General features: G+C 42.9%; 1 protein-coding gene and 1 long non-coding RNA gene across 19 annotated transcripts in view; one reads left to right on the top strand and one right to left on the bottom strand.

Annotated features, from left to right (window-relative positions):
* ZBTB38 (zinc finger and BTB domain containing 38) overlaps window positions 1–19,437 on the top strand; it is a 78,938-nt gene that overhangs the window by 698 nt on the left and 58,803 nt on the right. For 7 of the 14 annotated variants that reach the window (XR_009495437.1, XR_804518.4, XM_059888963.1 and 4 more), the window contains exons 2-4: window positions 720–794; window positions 14,475–14,655; window positions 18,900–18,965. The gene's annotated coding sequence lies outside the window, so the exon portion shown is untranslated. Of the gene's footprint in view, window positions 1–719; window positions 795–7,822; window positions 14,656–18,899; window positions 18,966–19,437 lie in introns of all 14 variants that reach the window. The other 7 variants (XM_015473406.3, XM_059888940.1, XM_059888965.1 and 4 more) reach the window with 5 other exon arrangements.
* On the bottom strand, window positions 1,980–19,196 carry LOC104971030 (uncharacterized). Of its 5 annotated transcripts, none has more exons than XR_009495440.1 (4): window positions 18,649–19,196; window positions 10,681–10,793; window positions 8,671–8,797; window positions 1,980–7,678 (listed from the first exon to the last, which is right to left on the bottom strand). It is a non-coding gene; the product is annotated as an uncharacterized lncRNA (long non-coding RNA). The 5 variants fall into 5 exon arrangements; XR_009495439.1 differs by having other exon boundaries at window positions 8,671–8,794; XR_009495438.1 differs by having other exon boundaries at window positions 8,671–10,793.

Here is a 19,437-nt window from a genome sequence, read left to right as displayed (position 1 = left end):
AACAAAAATAAACCCCATTCTAGGCAAATATGTGCCCTGTGCTGTCAAGTGGTATTTTCACACCTAACCTGCTAAAAGTTGGCAGCTCTGGTAAGAAAATGACCACAACCTGCCACCCATACGCAGCGTGTTTCTGGTTCTCTGTGGTTGTTCCAGTTCGTGCGCCTCCGCTGTCTCATCTCCCTGTTTTCAGAGAGCTTATTTTCATTCCTGCTTGTGCCATTGCATCTGGGATGATATGAAACGCAGAGACTGATGATAATGTATCTTTGATGTCTGTTTTAATTTCACTGAATCAAGTTTAAGTCTTGGTGTAGCCTATAATTTTACAAGCTCTGGAAGTTTCTACCCCAGAAAGTTAAGTTCCCAGGAGAAAAGTTTTAACCTGTTCATAAGAATTGCAGAGCACACAGACATAGAAATCATACCCAGTTCTCCTGGCATCCAAAGTCATCTCCTGAGTCATTATCTAGTCTTTGTATAGTGTACTTAGCCGAGTAGAATTGTTCTTCATAAATTCTGTTCTATAATGATGGGGTAAGGGTATTTTTAAATGTATCTTATGTTATAAATGCAATTGAGAAGCTTGTTGCTTACTGGAAAAGAGCGGCAGATTCCTTTGTAAACTGACAACACCCTTTGAAGATTAACCATTGCTTGCTAATACATCTGTTTAGTAGATCTTACATTTTACTTTTTGTTTTATCTTAATATATCAGGTTGTCTAGAAGTGAGGCTCTGCTAAACCGCTCCTCATCTGGCTATAAGGTCTGAACGCTGCGACCATTGATTTGGTGAGTGTCATTTGTCCCTAATGGCTGCTTGAATTTAGTTGACTAAATCTGTTCTTTTATTTTGTTGTCTTGCCTGGAAAATCCCATGGATGGAGGAGCCTGGTGGGCTACAGTCCGTGGGGTCCCTACGAGTCGGACACGACTGAGCGACTTCACTTTCACTTTTCACTTTCATGCATTGGAGAAGGAAATGGCACCCCACTCCAGTGTTCTTGCCTGGAGAATCCCAGGGACAGGGGAGCCTCGTGGACTGCTGTCTGTGGGGTCGCACAGAGTCGGACACGACTGAAGCAACTTAGCAGCAGCAGCAAGGTACAGGGAAAGGGAAGAAGGCATGGGGACTTCTGCACACAACAATAACAGCTGTATCAAAGAGGATAATAGTAATAGTTAAGATAGGCTAATTGCTGTAATAGACTGAAAAAGGTATAATGACTCAAACACAATAGAAGTTTATTTCTTGGTCACGTAACAATAAAGGTCACACATTCATTCAGAGACGTAGGTTGAGAGAGGCTCCACCTTCTGCAGTATGTTGTTTTAAAGATCACCTGGGATTGTTTCCACTTCCCAGTGGAGGAGGAAAAAAGAGTGTGAAAAAGTGCACATGGAGATTTTTATGGCCCCTGCCTAGAAGTGGCCAGGACACATCTACTCACATTCTATTGGCTAAAATTCTAGTCACATGACAGCTTCTAACTGCAAAGGCATCTGGGAAATGTAGTCCCTGGATGGGGGGCAGCCACTTTCCAGTAACAGCTCTGGAGTGTTTCTGACGAAGAGGTCGTCTGCTCTGCAAGGCATAATGAGGAACTTAGGGATGCTCAAAAATAAGATAGCAGAATGAAGTAGTGGGGGAAGTAAAAAGAGATCAGATATTTAGAATTATATTAATATAACTAACACTTTTTGGTAAGGAGTGGGCAAGGAGCCAGAGAAGGCAATGGCACCCCACTCCAGTACTTTTGCCTAGAAAATCCCATGGACGGAGGAGCCTGGTGGGCTGCAGTCCATGGGGTCGCTAGAGTCAGACACGACTGAGTGACTTCACTTTCACTTTTCACTTTCATGCATTGGAGAAGGAAATGGCAACCCACTCCAGTGTTCTTGCCTGGAGAATCCCAGGGATGGGAAGCCTGGTGAGCTGCCGTCTATGGGGTCGCACAGAGTCGGACATGACTAAAGTGACATAGCAGCAGCAGCAGGGCAAGGAGCAGATTTTTCAAGAAGCCTCTGTCTGTCCTAATGCTGAGCCTTTACATAAACACCACTAGGCCACCAGTGGCCAGTGAACCACGAAAGGCATTCTTCCCTCCACTTTTTCCCCCTCCAGGGTCCTTTTGATTTAAGACCATTCTGGCTCTGTCATGCTTGTAGGAATTGTCCAATAGAATCTGTTCTCCTAGTGGTCACTAGGAAAGCTCTTGGTGGGTTGTTTTCTTTTTTTTTCTTTTCTTTTCTTTTTTTTAGATCATAGTTCAGTTTGCTCCTGGGGGCTTTGGGAAGCTACCCTGCTCTAGATCTTGGCATAATTTTTAATATTGGGGGTAGAGGGGGAAATTCCTGACAAGATGGGATCCTGAAACCAAGTTATAAGAGAAACATGTGAAAGTAAACTAAAAAAGGCTCCAGCTGAGGGTATTAATTCTACCCAAAGGATTTGATGTATAGTTCTAGCGTTTTCTTTTCAGGAAAAGTTGCAAAACATTTACTGCAATCATGAGTGGTAAGGTTATAAGCCCTGTTTGAAGAGCCCTGAACTGATTTTATATGTTATGCAGTCTTTTCATCATTGTTGGTCTTGGTGCAGTATCCCCCTTGCTGGAAAATATCGGAAACCATATGGTGGTGCCTCTATGATGGCCGCAAGGCATCGTAAAGATCTCCAATACAAATGGGCTGCACGTGCTCACTTTAGCAGCACACAGACTATAAAAATGGTTTCCAGTCCTTGCCTGAGCTGCCTGGTACCTACTTCTCTAGTTTCACTGTCAATATCTGGCTAGACACTCTGGTTTTGGATTATATCTTACTCCTGGACTTGACATTTCTGGCACTCACACCCACACCCTGAAGAATACACATTGTCCATTGTGTGGGAAGGCCAGCTACTGACTGACTTAACACAGCTCTCAGAGCCTGGCCTCATCTCCTATTACTGCTGCCTCGCCCCCGCCCAGTCCCTCACATCAGGAGGAGTGGGATAGAAGAATGAGTGGATTTGTTGCAAAAATGCTTCAACCTTTGAAAGTCCATTTTTTTGGTTTGCTGCTGCTGCTGCTAAGTTGCTTCAGTTGTGTCCAATTCTGTGTGACGCCATAGACAGCAGCCCACCAGGCTCCCCCATCCCTGGGATTCTCCAGCCAAGAACACTGAAGTGGGTTGCCATTTCCTTCTCCAGTGCATGAAAGTGAAGTCGCTCAGTTGTGTCTGACTCTTAGCGACCCCCTGCCACTGCAGCCTACCAGGCTCCTCCGTCCATGGGATTTGCCAGGCAAGAGTACTGGAGTGGGTTGCCATTGCCTTTCTTGGTTTGGTGGGTCCCAAAAGAACCTACTGAGTGGAGAGCTGGCTGGGTTAGCGGAGAAAACTAAAGATAAAACCAAGTTAACTGGGAGAGCCCAGGACCTGCAACTAGGGAGCAGCCACAAGGAGTAAGCTGAGAACAAGTACCAGGTTTCAAAAGCTGGCGTCGAGTGGGAATGATCTATTGCTACATGTCCAAGCCTAAAGGAGTCTGCCAGGAAGGGCGGGGTCAAGACCATGGTTAAGAAGGAAAAGGAGTCAGGGTCTATTCACTGGGGAGACTGTTAGTCACAGATTGTTAACTTCAACTGCCATGTAAGAATGACTCCTCAAAGTACTAAGGATGCAGGAATTGACAAAGGAGTGAGGGAGTGAGCTGGGATCAACTTGATTTTTAATGTCTAGCTGCCTAGTGTGGCAGAAAGAGATGTGCTACCACCAAATCAAAATTTCACTGCCAGCAACACAACCCCTTCATCGGGCTGGTACAGCATGCTAGGTTAACACTACAGACCCACCAGTGAGGCAAGGGTAACAAGCACACTTTGTAAATACTTTGACCTTCAACGTTTTCAAAAATGCATCAAAGTAGATATTATGGGGAAAGTTAGACTTTCTCAAGCTTCCTTAACTTATAATTTTATATTTTATTTTAGTTAAAAATTTTTATTGAAGTGAGTGAAGTCACTCAGTCATGTTCGACTCTTTGTGTCCCCATAGGCTGTAGCCCACCAGGTTCCTCCATCCATGGAATTTTCTAGGCAAGAGTACTGGAGTGGGTTGCCATGAAGTATAGTTGATTTATACAATGTTGTGTTAGTTTCTGGTGTATAGCAAGGTGATTCAGTTTAATATATATATAATATGTTTGGGTTTTTTCCCATTCTCCAATTCATATGAGGAGTACGATTCAATGTGAGGCTACATAGTCTTTTCAGAACTTAGGTTATGTCTATTGATTCAGTTGTGGTCTGGGCACAGTTTGCTGATGCAGGCAGTGCTTGGACCAGTTGATTATTTTTAACCCCAGGTTAAAAGTTTTATACTTTTCAGGGCACAGAAGTACACGCCCCCCTCTTGCCCTGGGTCAGCATTATGAATGTTCTGTTTGGAAGATTTTGCAATCAGGCCACATCACAGTCACCAAAGCTGAGAATTCATGGTAATGGGGCTTCGTGATTTCTCATGCTGAAATCCCCTGACTTCTTGTCAAGAACACAGTTGGAAAACACCACACTGAAGACTTCAGGGTTTTGTTTTTAACTCAAGCCTCTGGTTTTCATCAGAACTTTATAGCTTCCTCCCACCTCCAAAATGGTATTTTTAAAAGTGTAAAGCTGAGATTCTGTCAGAATAAGTAAGGTAATATATGTGAAATGGTTTGGACAACTTAGGAAAATATGTGGCAAGTTAGGGTGTTGATGAAAACAATTACCGTCTTTGTGATCAGTATTGGTGTTAGGATTTTGATATTGCTAATAATACTGCAAGCATATTTATTTATTGATCTTTCTAAATTGACTTGAACCTGAAATCCTTAGCACCATTTCCTAACTAGCCAAAGCATGTGGTGTAAAAATTTCAAGGACATTTGGAAAGGTTAGGCCCCCTAGGCCAGGGGCCTAACCAAGAATCTTCTACTCTTACTCAGGTTTGACTCATGGATCACTGAGACCCATGAGAGAAAGTAAAGTTGAGCCATCTGTCTGCCAAAAAAGGATGCTTCCTGGCACTCAATGGGGCTCCCAGTGCATTGGCCAGAAGAGGCTTTGAAAGCCTCCATGGAAGAAGGCTGGAAGCTCCATGGAAGCTCTGGCCCTGGGTGGAGTCTCCCAAGCTGGAATGAAGCCTATCATCTGTCCAGGAGCCCCTAAGCAGAGTGTAGTCAGTCTGCATGGTGCTCTAGGGTGAGGCCACGGGGATTATACACAGAGGCAACAAGCATGAGATCAACTCAAGAGCAGTAAAGATGTTGTTCACACTGAATTCCCTCCCATGTCCCTGTTCCTATAGTCTGTTATCTTCGAGTGTAGCAAGAAATTAGTATCTAGTGAAAAGGATTTTCTCGTTGACCCAAATTCCTGGGCATTGACTATACCAAGGTACTTTGCAAAAGAGAATGTAGCTTAAAATTCACCCCAGCACCAGACTCAGTCTGTCTTCCAAGTCCTCTTACAGCAGCAAGGCCATGGCTGGACCAGGCTCCTAAGAGGTCTCTCTTCCCTCTCTTTTCATTCCTCATGAGTCAAATTCTTTTTCTTTACTTAAAAAAAAAAATTTTTAGCATTGTTTTTCAAATAAAAAGAGCCATAACTAGTCACTATGCAAAATCTGGAAAATAAAGAAAAGAAGAAACCAACAATCTGCAGTAATCTAACAGCCAACCAACAATTCAATATTAACATGTTGATGTATTTCTTGTCAGTTTTTTCATATATATTCTTTTCTTCTTTTGAACATTATTGAAATGCTATTTTATATGCCTCTTTTTAAATTTTATATATGTTATAAACATTTTTCCAAGTCACTAAATGATTTCACCCCACTTAACATTATGTTGTAAACATTTTTCCAAGTCACTAGATGATCTTTTGAAATTTTTATTTTTAATGGCTGTGTTTCCATTGCATGGATATGTCTTAATTTATCCATTCTTTTTTATGTACATTTTTATTGCCTCTAGTGTTCTGCTATTATAAACGTAAAAACATTCTTATAAATAAATCTTGGTGGACATCTAAGGGAAAATTCCTAGAATTGAATCAGTAGGTCAAATGGCCTATTTTTAAAGTTCCTAATGCGTAAGTCAGCCCCTGAAAAGTCACCAATGTCTATTTCAAAATCTAAGTCCCCTTCAGTTTCTCATGTTAAAATGCATGTTCCTAGGCCCCAGTGGCATGGAAAGCTCTGAGGACAGGGTCTAGGAATATGTATTTTAATATACCCTCTCAGTCCCTATGCACATTAAGGCCTGAGGATTATTGATAATATTGTGTTCAATTTAATAAACACTCATTTTTCAGCAATACTTACTAGACAGAAAAAAGTCAAGGAACTGTAAGCTAGTACATCCAAACTAGAATTTAACTTAAAGGTGTTTTTTGGCTTCTGAATTTTAGATTTCTCCTTAATCGTGATATGATACAGTTGAAAGTTTATCAGCTAGGGAGTTTGGAAACTTTACTGTAAGTATAAGATAACTGAGCCACAGAATAGTTGATTCACTCACTTGTGGTTGTTACGAAGAGATCTAGTGGCAGAGGAAGAACTAGAACTTGAGTGACAAAGGGCCTGGATCCACCCAACCTCTGAGTAGCATCACTAAGTCCTAGCTTGTACTGCTTACTGCGCAACAGGACAATAAATTGAGAGACAAGTTGTTGGGTCAAAAAATACCAACTTTATGCAGAAAGCCAGCAACCATCTTACCCAAGTTAGAGTTCAGGCTTCTTTTATACTAAAACAGGAACAGATTTGACTGGTTGTTGCAAACATCTAGATGTTGGAATCCTTTGTTCTTACAGCCTTCTACATAGATCTGGTCACAATGTTCCGATAAACCTCCAGCAAGACAAATGTTATGCTCTGTTATGCAACTTTTTATCTCTATATGAATGGAGAAGTGTTATACTTTTAAAGGTCACAGTCTTGAGAATGGGATATCATGAACATTTTGGACTACTGGCAGCATTCTTTTTCACAAAGTGTTGAGCCAGCATGCCTAAGCACAGGCAACAGAGTGCAAGGGTTAGAGCTGGAGGAATAGCTCCAATATGGAGTCAGATTTGTTCTTCTCTGGTACATTAGTAGAGACAAGGCACTGTGAGAAGACTGACTCCTAAAGTGAGCCCCTGGTTCTACCAGAGAATGTGTATCTGCCTTCTGATAGGCAGGGCATATCTCAGGATACGTGTGGGCAGCCCAGACCCTGTGAGGGACACCGTAAGAGACTACCCTGTGCTCTGAGCACTGAGATAATAACACTTAGTCCGAGGAAGACATAGGGCAGCCATGTGGATCCAGGCCGTAAGAGCCAAGTAGGAGGTGGGGTCCAGAGTCAGAAGCCAAGAGAACAGAGCAGGGACAGAGCAAGATTTACACTGTGGGCAAATGTTAGGTCACGGGAGTCATGAGTGGAAAAGCCAAAGCCAGAGCTGAGGGGCGCTGCCGTGGTTCAGCCTTAAGGATGGAGTCTCATTACCCAAATTCATGGTCAGGCGAGGTACTGCCCCCGTCTCCACCTACCTCATTGTATCTGAAAGGTGCTATGTGCTTGGCTGCCTTCTGATGGGAGGTAAGTAAGAGCACATGGCCAAATGGAGCAGTGAGTTAGAGAAAAGGTCCCCAAGAATGGAAACCTGGAAAATAAGAGAACATAGTGAATAAACAACAACCAAATTCTAAAATTCTCACCACCTTCTAAGAGGAAGTGTGACTATCCATCCCATCTGCATAACTCTTCTCAAAGTCATCAGACCACCATCTCATCATTTGGCTTTCAGGTTCAGCCTCAAGTTCAGCTTCCAGAGACTGTTCAGCCCCCAACAGTCCCCAGTTCATGATCAGGTTCTGTAAGACACCATCTAGATTCCTCCATGCCCAAGTTCACATGCATCTCCTGTGAATGCATCAGGTGAAGCACAAGAGCCAGAACCAAGAGGAACCCAGAGGAGAACCTTCACAGCATCCATCTTCCATACAGAAGCATGAGGGAATCTACCTAAGATCACCGAGCTTCCCTGCTTCTGTGCAGGGTCTCCATTATCTCTTGGCTGTCCTGATGCAGGATCACTACCCTCCTGATTCTTGACCTCCTGGCCAAACCTGTGGAAGCAGGGTCTTGATGGGTATGGGTTCTGGGAAGGTTCACAGCCTCCCTTGAATCAGGGGTACAACAGATGGAGGATGACTTTCCAGACATGGCTGGGGCTGTTTGAGTCATCCCCATGGGGTTGGCCCTTTTCAAAGCCCGATTCCCTGGTCATCTGAACACCTTCCTTGGCTGAGGCACCTTCTGCTACTCAGATGGAATTCTACTTGCTGGCAGGACCTGGATCCCTAGGTTGCGAAGCTCCCTGTGGTGGTGACACATTGCCTCACATCTAACTCCCAGGAGGTAGAAATCAGAGGTCCATGCCATCCAGACAAGGTGTCCACATGCTGCAGGAGAGTCTTGAGCAGTCAACAGAGTAGAGGGGCCAAGGGCAAGAAGTGTTCAGTGGGGCCTCTGACATCTGACAGGTGCCACTGGTGATCCCGTCCTTACCTGTCTGTGCTGACTTCATGTCCCACCACCATCCCACCACCCCGTGCTAATAAGGTACTAACTTTAGGAATAAAAAGCACTTACACAGTCTCTGGCTAAAGCTTCAGGAAGACCCCAGTCCAGGCAAAGTCTGTCCCCACCTCATGGCTGTTATATCATGGCCTTCATATTACTCCACGGGAGTGAATGTCACCGGTATCAAGTCTGCCTGCTGGGCCAAGAAATACTGCCTTAAAGAAACCCAACATTCCCAGATGGTGAAGTCCTACTACTGATGTCAGGAGCAACTGGACAAACCTGAGGCCTCACCCTATATCAAGAGCCTCATTTTCCATCATCAAAATGCCAAACAGCACATTGCTATGTAGACAGTATTTGGAAAGCTGGAACAGTGAGAGAAACCTGAAGCCACACCAGTCAAGCTTTGGAGGCCCCACAAGTGACTGCCATCTTGACTGGGGACCATCAAAATGAGCCCCAATGAGTCTATCAGGATGGCTAAAATTAAAAAAAAAAAAAAAAACTGATGTTACCAAATGCTGGTGAGGATATAGAGAAAATGGATCACTCATACATTGCTGGTGGGAGTATAAATGGTACAACACTCTGAAAGAGTTTGATAGTTTTTAATAAAGGTTAGCATATATATACCATATATTCCCACTCTTGGATATTTACAGAAGAGAAATGATAACTTAGGTTTACACAAATGAACCTAAGTACCTTCACAAATGGGGCTTCCAGGTGGCAATAATGGTCAAGAACCTGCCTGCCAATTCAGGAGACATGAGACTTGGGTTTGATCCCTGAGTCAGGAAGGTCCCCTGGAGGAGGAGGCATGGCAACCCACTCTAGTATTTTTGTCTGGAGAATTCCATTGACAGAGGAGCCATGGGGTCACAAAGAATTGGACTTCACTGAATCGACTTAGCAGTCACATGAATATTCATAGCCTTTTTATTTGTTCTAGCTTAAAACTGGATACCCGCCAAATGCCCTTCAGTGGGTGAATGGATAACAAACTGATACATTCATATCATGGAATACTATTCAGCAATAAAAAGTCACATCTACCCATCCAACTTGAATGGCTCATAAGGGCATTCTGCTGGGTGAGAGAAAGTCAGTCCTAAAGGGTTACAGACTGCAAGATTCCATTTATATCACATTATCAAAGGGGCAAAATTACAGTGCTGAGAACAGATCAGTGCCAGGGGCTAGGCTTGGGGGAAGGTGTGACTACGGTGGGGTCGCACAGGGGGTTTCTTTGTGGTGATGGTTTGGTCTTGTATCAGGATTGTGTTGACAGCTACTCCAGTCTTCACATGTGATAACATTTCATGGAACTCTTGACACACACACACACACACACAAGTGCATGTAAAAACTGCTAAAATCTGAAGTAGTAGTCTGTACCTAAGTTAACAGTGTTGTACCGGTATTAGTATTACCTTCTTGGTTTAGAGACTGTATTACAGTAGTACTGATACAAGATAGTGTCATTCTGAGAAGACAGGTGACATCATACAGCTACTGTACTGTTTTTGCAACTTCTTGTGAATAGTAAACTAGTTCCCCCAAAACTATTAAAAACAACTTTTTAAAAGTTTAAGTTTAATTAAAGAGAGAGGTTGCTCCTCACCCCCAAGAAAGGGGGATGCAGCCACTGGCTTCTCTGTTGTGAGCAACTCCCATTGTTTATTGCTAATTTATGGTTCGGCTTCTAAGGCGGCCTCACCCTCTGCATCTCGGAATCAGTCAAAGTTGGCCCATCTCAGATGCAATCGAAGCTCAAGTCTTGCAGGGCTACGTGTGACGATCCCCCCTTCCCCCACCCTGAGGCTGTAACTTCAAAGCGAGGTGAAGACTCAGATCTAAGAAACGCTCTCACAGTGAAACTCTAGGACGAATCATCCTTCCAGCCCCAGCACAGTAATTTCTTCTCTGGAATGGCTCTTTATCTTCCCTGCTCTTCATACAGATTATTCTCTTCACCTCCACCAAAGGGCCCCTCCTCTAATGGAAGGAGATTAACCCTTCTCTGCTCGTCCCCCGCCCCCCACCACTCTCATTCAGTAGAGGGCTTTCTCTCACCAGCTCTGCTCTCTCCGGGCCCCGTGCCACAGCTGAACGCCCCAGCCTGCGATGGCTGCCTTCCCTCTGAAGCATTTGCGCCTCTGTCAAACACCTTTTTGCCAGACTTGGCCCTGGGAAGACAGTTTTGAAATTAAACTTATCGTGAGCTGCCGGGGTTCGCAGTAGGGAATTGCACAAGGTCCTGGGGCATTTAGGTCAAGGCCTCCCCACTGTGCTCATTACCTTCAGGGCCTCATCCGAGCGAAATTCTAGCATTATTTACTCAGTTGTTTTGTGGAGGGGTCCCCAGCGCCATCTAAGATCAAAGCTGTGCCTATGGGGCTGCTGTCTATGTGGCATTCTATCCGGATATGACAAGAAACACACACAAGCCACTGTCCCCCCCCAGGACTGGCCTCAGCCCCTAATTTCCTGCCGCATCTTATTTATTAGGGGCAGTCATCTCAAGAGACCATGGGGAGAGGGGCCCAAGTGTACGTGTCTCAGGCCTGGCTGTGAGTTGTAATCAGGACGCTGTGCCCAAAAGGGGACTGACTATTTGAGTTGTTGATCTTCAGTAGGCGTTGGTGAATCTCCTAGTTTTGCACCTTTTGGTTTCAAAACTGTACTGAACAACGGAAAATGAAACCTGCAACTTATTTTTAGCTGCTAATGCTAACTCATGAGATTTTTTTTTTTTTCTTTGCAAACCAAATAGGATAAAGGCTACTTCAGCCGGCTGAACTTAATCTGATTGACTTAATATAGCAATCAAGTCTGCTTCTCTTGATACTTCTCAAATGATACTGGGTCTCAGGTGATAATTTTGGCTGATATTTACTATTTTTGCTTCAAATTATGTTCTGTTGAGCTTTAAAAAAGTTAAATAGCTAAACATTTTCTTCTGGGAGGAATTGGGAAAGAAGTTAAAACCCTCTATACTGGAATCTATTTGTTAACTCACTTATTCTATAATCATTTTTGAGGCATCCGCTCAAGTGAAAGGTGGATTTTTTTTTTTAATTAGTTGAGCCAGTGTGTTGAACTACAAAGAGCAGAATACTCGTAATTTAGGAATCTGGCTTTTATCCTGGTTGCTGAGGTCTTCAGATATCACACTCCCTGAATCTGATTTTCTCCTCCCTTCAAGAAAGGTCCAGATGACACCTTCCCATGTGCCTTGCCCATCCTGTAATTCTGTGTAATGGGCTCTGCCACTGACAGCATGGGGAAATGTTGAGGCACATTTTGGAGGCTGTGGTGTTGTCATCAGGCCTCTCTTAATTTCTGTCTCCCCTTTCCCTGTTCTAGGAGGGACAGATGTAAACATAGCCTGTGGTCCGCTCGCCAGACAACTTGTGCCCCCGCCCCTCACCTTGGTAAACAAGTGATTAAGAACTTGAAAGACTTCCATAGGTATTTTTAGTCCCCAGATCCCTTCCTTAACTCATGGAACAAGTTTTCTCATTTTAGGAAGTGGTTTCAGGAGATAAAGCTGAGGATTCCACTGGGAGTGGAGCAGAGAAAGGACCCCTAATTTGGTGTTGGTCAATTAAGAGCCTACCCGTAGAAGTCCCTCCATCGCATTAGGCAATGCTCTGTTTGCCATGGGAGAGACACAGGTCTCACAGGGTGCCAGCCAGAGACGTGAGTAAAGGCAGATAGTTCAATACAACAAAAACTACTGTGCTTTTATCTTTAGTGCAAAGGAAGTCAAGATTCACTGAGGTTTGTTAAGCTGCTCTGGTGAGAAGAGGTTGATGGTCATGACCTTTCGGAAACACGAAGTCATTTATCTGAGAGAAAAAAAAGCAAATGACTTTGTTCCCAGGTTGTCGTGGAATATTTGTTGCCCAGGATGCACAGAGATATAAGGAGAGGATTATCCTCTCATGTGAGGATAGATTTTCCCCATCTGTAAGATTTCTTCCTTCTCTACCATCATTTACATCCCCACCTTCCCTCTTCAAACTAGTTGCCAATCTCTCTAGAAAGAAGAAATTTGGCCTTCTTGCTGAATGTCTTTGGTCAGTTCAGGATCTAGAAGACCCTGTTGTTCCATTTGCTCTCCATCTTGGGTGTGGCAAACAGTGATGACTGCAAGCCAATGTGCGACTGAGGATGCAGGAATGCTCTTGGCCTCGTGGGCAGGCGAGATGCTTATTAGTGCCATGTTTCCAATGCGCTGCACAGTGAAAGCAGGGGCAATCTCCTGCTAGAGCTGAGGTTGCGATATTGAAAATGATGGTGAGCCCTGCTGACAGTATTCCCACAGGAGAGTCTGAGCTGGATGAGGGTGAAGGGGGACGTTGTCTACCACAGTCTCCCTGGAAACACAAAGTCAGTCACCACTTTGTCTCAGTCTAAAGCCCCATGGTTCACATTCCCTTCTCCCTGCAGCCCTTTCCTTGAGGGTAACCTCAGTTTGGTCCCCAGGGCTCCTTGCCATCAAATCTGTGCTCCTTGTCCACATATTATACAGATGCTGATGGATGAAAGTGAGAAAGCTCATGTCTTGAGCAAACTCCGGGAGATGCTTAAGGACAGGGAAGCCTAACATGCTGCCGACTATGGCATCGCAAAGAGTCAAAGACAACTGAGTGGCTGAACAATAGCAACAAAAGAACTGGAGCAGGCTTCTGGGAGCTCAAACTCATCATGCTCGTCCATTTATCTAACCCTTTGTTCTACTGCTTTAGGAGGGTTGAGAGAGATAATCCTCCTCTTATATTTCTATCCCAAGCAGGCTAGAGCTCATAGAGTTGATTAGAAAACCCTGTTTCCAAACTCTCTGGTTGCCATCTAGAATTACTGCCAATGAGCGAGACAGTCAACTGGCCATATAACCTGAAAGCAGGAGGCTCAGAGTGCAGCTCTTGGCCTAACCAACCTAGGAAGCAAGCTAGGCTGGATTTTTTAGAATCCCAAACCTTCAGAGCTGGAGGGGATGTTAAATGGGGGTGAAAGCAGATGTCCACATAAAGAGGTAATTGTTAAAATGATGCACTTGAAACACTAAACTTGGTTGAGCAAAATTTCCCATTCAAAAGTTCGTTTTAAAAATGTGTTAGGGAGACCTCCCTGGTGGTCCAGTGGTTGGGACTTCACCTTCTGATGCAGAGGGTGTAGGTTCAATCCCTGGCCAGGGGTTAAGATCCCATATGCCACACAGCCAAAAAACCAAAACATAAAATGGGAGCAATATTGTAAAAAATTCAATAAAGACTTTAACAATGGTCTGCATCCAAAAAAAAAAATCTTTTAAAAAATAAAATATTTTTGGGGAAGGAACTCATCATACAGACTTATGTTATCTGTTTAGGACAGAAATACTATTTGTGAGTAGAAACCAGGTCCATCTTGATTGTTATACTGATTTTTCTTTGATAATTTAGATTTGGACCATCTAACAACCAGATAACAGATTTATCCACAAATGCAGGCTTGTAGAAAAATTTTAATGTAGGAAATGAGTAAACTCACTTATTAAGTGTGTGATCTTGGGCCAATGACCATCTCTCTCATAACCTTGGTTTCCTCATCTGTACCACAGAAAGACGGGACTTCATTAGGTGAAGTAGTTTGTTCAGATGGATACATAAGCTTTTCCACTGATTTCGCCTGATAAAACATTTCCAAATGATGACAAATCTCTGACCAAAATTGTTATCCTGGTTTCTACCCTTAACTTTCCAACACAGTCCAGTTAATCCCTCTTCTCTTATTCTTTTCCACTTGCTGGTCCAAACTGTCTGCCGTTGGTCCCCACGGTTCCCAGAGCCTGGAGAGTTGAAACTGTTTCATCTCAACAGGGATGATCCTGGCTCCAGGGAGTGGAAGTCTTCTCTACCGCAAGTCTGCGCAGTAAGAAGATTCTCACATCAGGGCAGAGTGTGGATGAAGCAGGTTTTATCCTCCTTAGATTGGTGGAAAGACCCAGACTTTGGAATCAACTGGACTTGGTTTGAATCCTAACTCTGCTGTGTGTGACTGGTAATCTCAATTAGTTCCTCACCTAAAGGTGATGATAATTCATCTTGCAGGATTATTCCTGTTGGCTCAGATGGTAAAGCGTCTGTCTACAATGTGGGAGACCTGGGTTCAATCTCCGGGTCAGGAAGATCCCCTGGAGAAGGAAATGGCATTGGGTGAGAATTAAATAATATGTGCTGTGCTTAGTTGCTCAGTTATGTCTGACTCTTTGTGACCTCATGGACTGTAGCCCACCAGGCTCCTCTGTCCATGGGGATTCTCCAGGCAAGAATACTGGAGTGGGTTGCCATGCCCTCCTCAGGGGGTCTTCCCAAGTCGAAGTCTCCCGCAACGTGGGCGGATTCTTTACCATCTGAGCCACCAGGGAAATCCATGAATACTGGAGTGGGTAGCCTATCCCTTCTCCAGGGATCTTCCCGACCCAGGAATAGAACCAGGGTCTCCTGCATTGTAGGTGGATTCTTTACCAGCTGAGCTACCAGGGATAGCTAAAATATTGAGTACGTTGTAGGTTTTCAATAAATGGTAGCTACTATAGACTTAGTTAGAAAGCAGAAGTTCCCACCTACATCTTTAGGCAAAATGTAGATGTTTAAAGTAGCACTGGACTTTCCTAAGAATTTAGGCTAAAATAGCATCCAAAGGCATTTTTAGTCATTGGTAAATTGTCACTATGTTGCTTCTGTGAACATCCTACAAACAAATGTAAAAAGCAACCTCATAAAAACGTTTAAATTCTAAGAACTTAAGCAGAAATGTTACATCTGGTAAACATTTTATTTTTAAAAATTGAGATTAGAATAGCTGAACCTGGTAACAAATTTACCCACAAATGCTGAATATCTATATTAGGTATAAACGGAAACCAGCTGTAGTTTTTAATGCAGTGAATGGAGCGAAGAAATGTGCAAACCAATCCAAATGTTTATAAACGAAGGATTCCTCTGGGACTCAGTGCCTTGACTTTATGTTTTGTTTTTTTTAAACAGAGAGTCAAGCTTTGTTCATACTTGAATTATGTACTTTGCATAAGTCATGCAATTTGACTTGAACCCACAGGACTGAAAATAAAATGAACTCAGACTGTAGAAGGAGACTGTAAGCAAGTAAGGGCATTAATCAAAGTGAAAGAGGCACCCCTTACTGTTAGCTCTGTCCTTCTCCAGCCTGCTGCTGCCAGATTATTTTGGGTTCCTTGTGCTTGACTCATCAAAGTGGCAAAAACAGGTTAAAATTTTCATCATGGAAAAGGCATTTGTCTGATAAACGAACATTTGTGCCTATGCCCCGAGGAGGTTGACAAGCAGGCAATTTTTAAAAATCATAAGTGAGTGCATACCCTTGCCACTTGTAATCACGACAAAGCTTAAGTAATTTGGGCATTAGCATGTTTTTTTTTTTTTTTTTTTTAAGTGCAAAACAGGATTTACTGGTTGAGAACGTCTGTCTAAACAAGCTCATCCATCTAGGTGCTCTCAACTACAGTTCAAATTTGTTTAATACAAGCAGGTTTGGTAAACGAGCCACATTTGTTCGTTGAATGTTTTGGAACTTCACAAAATAAACCAATACATGGTTTAGACTCGTTTTGACAAAAGAGTAGACAGAGAACCCCACAGGGAGGTTTGGAAACCGCCTGCCCTGGCACCTGGCTTCCGAGCAGCAGTCAGGGACCTGCCCATCTTCACCACCCTGCCCCTACAAAGTGGATGTGACACTGTGCACTCCTCTTGTGGGACCTGGTGTGGATTACTGTCCTTGTCACTGTCATTTATTGTCTCAGGCAGAGGAGGCAGCGACTTCATTTTGTGTGTCCAGAGTAGATCCCATATTGTGTGTATTTAGCTTCCATGATAATTTGTGAGTATTTTAATGTGAATGTCTGAGTTTTATTGCTGAGGAATATCTGGACAGACACCAAGAGCATCACATGCCTAGGTTTTCGGTTCAACCTCCTCCAACCCCACTCCCAGGACTCTGCTTTATAGATGACCATACATTAAACTGGTACCTTGTAACTGAGCGCTATAGTCTCTCTAATTCTCAACTGCCATAGTAAAGAAGGAATTAGCCTAAGGACACTCCATTCTAATTTTCTGTCGCTGTCAGTGCTAACCAGAGCTCATAGAGCAATGCTGTGGGGGTGGGGAAGATGGCTCCACCATTGGTATTAGACCAGAAGCTACTATTTCCGTTAAAGCCACGTTTATTTCTGGAATAGTTGTGGGAGAGAAATGTGCTCCAAAGAGAAGAGGACTCAGTGTGGTTCAGGTATGACCGACCATCTGGCCAGCCCAACTCAGAGTACAGGTTAGAGGTAGGTTGGGCACTTTCCATACATTGAGCTAAAAATCGCTTGGGTGCTGTGGAAGGAGACAGAACGAGAGTTAGAAACAAAGGATCTGATAGTGAAACCTAGTACCTAGGTTAAGATGTTCAAATACATTTTCTCCTTTAAAAAAATTCTGGGGGACTGGAATGTTTTGCTGATCTGATTATTTGCAGTCAGTCCTTACAGAAAATAGAGGCAACCCCAGAAAAGATGGATTCATTTTTGCACATGTTGAAATTAATGAACGTTAGCATATTTAGTGATGTAATAGGCAATTAAAGACTTTTGGAGAAATATGAGGAAGAAAAAACATAGTATTATATACTCAAAATCAGTCTCATAGCATTTTATGAAAATGTTGGCTTACATCCAGGATCTAAGGGTGGGGGTGGGTATGGTTTCTTTGTAGCTGAAGAAAGAGTAGAAAAGAATCTGGTCTATTTCCTTAAAAATAAAAGACTTCATGTTTTTTACAGCATGATAAATGAAATGCTTTTCTGATTTTTTACCTGCCGGCAGTATCTGGAGGAAATTTTTCTAGCAGGCTATGCTGTTTTCCTCTCTTTGGGAACATGGTGACACTGGTTTTGTAGCAAAACAGTCTTTGCTTATTAGGCATTTCTTCAAAATCCTGAATAAGCAGCTCTTTCCACATTTTTTGTTCCACATGTTAAACATTTCACTGCAATTTGAGCTTCAATTGTGTGTGTGTGTTGATATGAAAGACTGAAAGGGAATGCCTAAGGATTCTTGAAGGTTTTTTTCTTTAAAAATTTAATTCCTACGATTATGTATCAGAGCCTCTACGGAAGGTGATTCCGATTTATTACATACAGCCAAAGTAAAGCCCATCAATCTTGAGCAGCGGGGTTAGGGAGGGGATATTGAAGAAGACATGAAATTCGGTGTTTGAGTAGATGAGATTTAATTTTCGGAAAACATTTCACTCATAAAACGGATAGCACCCCAGTGTCAGCTCTGACCTCCATGATGTCAATGTCATCGTGGGAGCATAGCTAAGATAAGCCTCAAAGTAAAACAAAGAAACATCGAATGTCAGCTCAACACCATTTCTTCCCTTACAGTTTGCATGATACATACACACAAAGCCTCTTGGCATTCCTGTGAATGGCTTGTTACTCGACAATTTAGCTTTTGGAGGGGGGAAAAAGGAGAAAAATCATTTTACATTTCCTAGATTCTGAGCAAGTACAGTATGCTGTTGCAAGACTTAACATTATTTAGGTCAGTGTCCTAAGGACAGCTTTTATTGTTCATGATGGTCAGCTAGACATCCAAAGGAACTCAGCATTAATTTATCTTTCTGTAACTGCTTTTATTCTGCTTCTAAGTTTAAGCAAATTCATTCACATTTTCATACCATTCTGATGAGGAGCTATCTGCTGTTCTGTACTGCAGATACATTTAGCTGAATACATTTACACGACTTGTGGTTAGAGGTTATAGCACGGATACAGACAGCTGATCATGCATTCTTCTACAAGCCTGCCGGCACCAGTTAGGATTCTGAAAAATAGTCTAGAAATGCTACGACTCTTTACTTTACAATAGCTTTAAAAGGTTTGTTTTTGTTGTTGTTGTTTGCTAGCAATTCTATGAAATCAACAGTCTATAAAATGCATCCCGAGCCAGATACATACTGTATTGAAAGCTTTCTTCAAGAAGAAGATATGACAGTGTTCGTTCCAGCTTATTTTCTTCCTTAGCAAAAAGGACCGTTTGATTCTCAGAAGCAGAAGGACCCAGTCATTGTGCAGCAGCTCTGCTGAACTGTATGAAATGCCTTCTACTGCCTGGTTGCAGAATTTGGAGTTTGCTAAACAGTGTTTAGTGATTGGGCTCATCTTGCATCACCAGTTGATGACATTTTTCTTTGTTCCCTCCTACTCAGTTGAACCAAGACTCTGAGGCTGATATGCAATGTCACTTACAACATTAATCAGATACCGCATTTAAGGTGAGCTGTCCCCTGCCTCCTCCTTCCCCAGAGCTCGTGTGCTGCATGCAGTGCGTATCTGGCTTCTGTGAGCTAAGATGGCAGGCAGGATTAGCCGTGCTTGTGCTGTGTGTGCATGCTGTGTAGAGAATTCATTACACGTTGCCTAGTATTTCAGATGTGAGTATGTAAATGCTCGGGATGCCATATCATCTGGTAGCGAAGACTTGTTTTTGCCTCATTACAGCCTTAGCTATTTCAGCATCACCTTTCAGTTCCGATTCATTTGCTTCTGGATGTTTGCTTTTCATCACATTCAAAATAGATTTTTACCTTTTTTTTTTTTTTTAACAAAGCCAAAAAAAAAAAACCAACCCTAAAAACAAAAACAACAACTAAACTCTGCTACCAGATGGTGTCTCCCCTTTCTTCTTGCTTTTGCTGTCTTTTAAATAATGTATGTTGTATTGTTAATTAATGTGAATATCAAATT

The sequence above is a fragment of the Bos taurus genome, chromosome 1, assembly GCF_002263795.3.
Source record: "Bos taurus isolate L1 Dominette 01449 registration number 42190680 breed Hereford chromosome 1, ARS-UCD2.0, whole genome shotgun sequence".
NCBI classification, from domain to species: Eukaryota; Metazoa; Chordata; class Mammalia; order Artiodactyla; family Bovidae; genus Bos; species Bos taurus.
The sequence above is the reverse complement of the archived record's forward strand: the minus strand, read 5'-3'. Positions and strand labels throughout refer to the sequence as shown.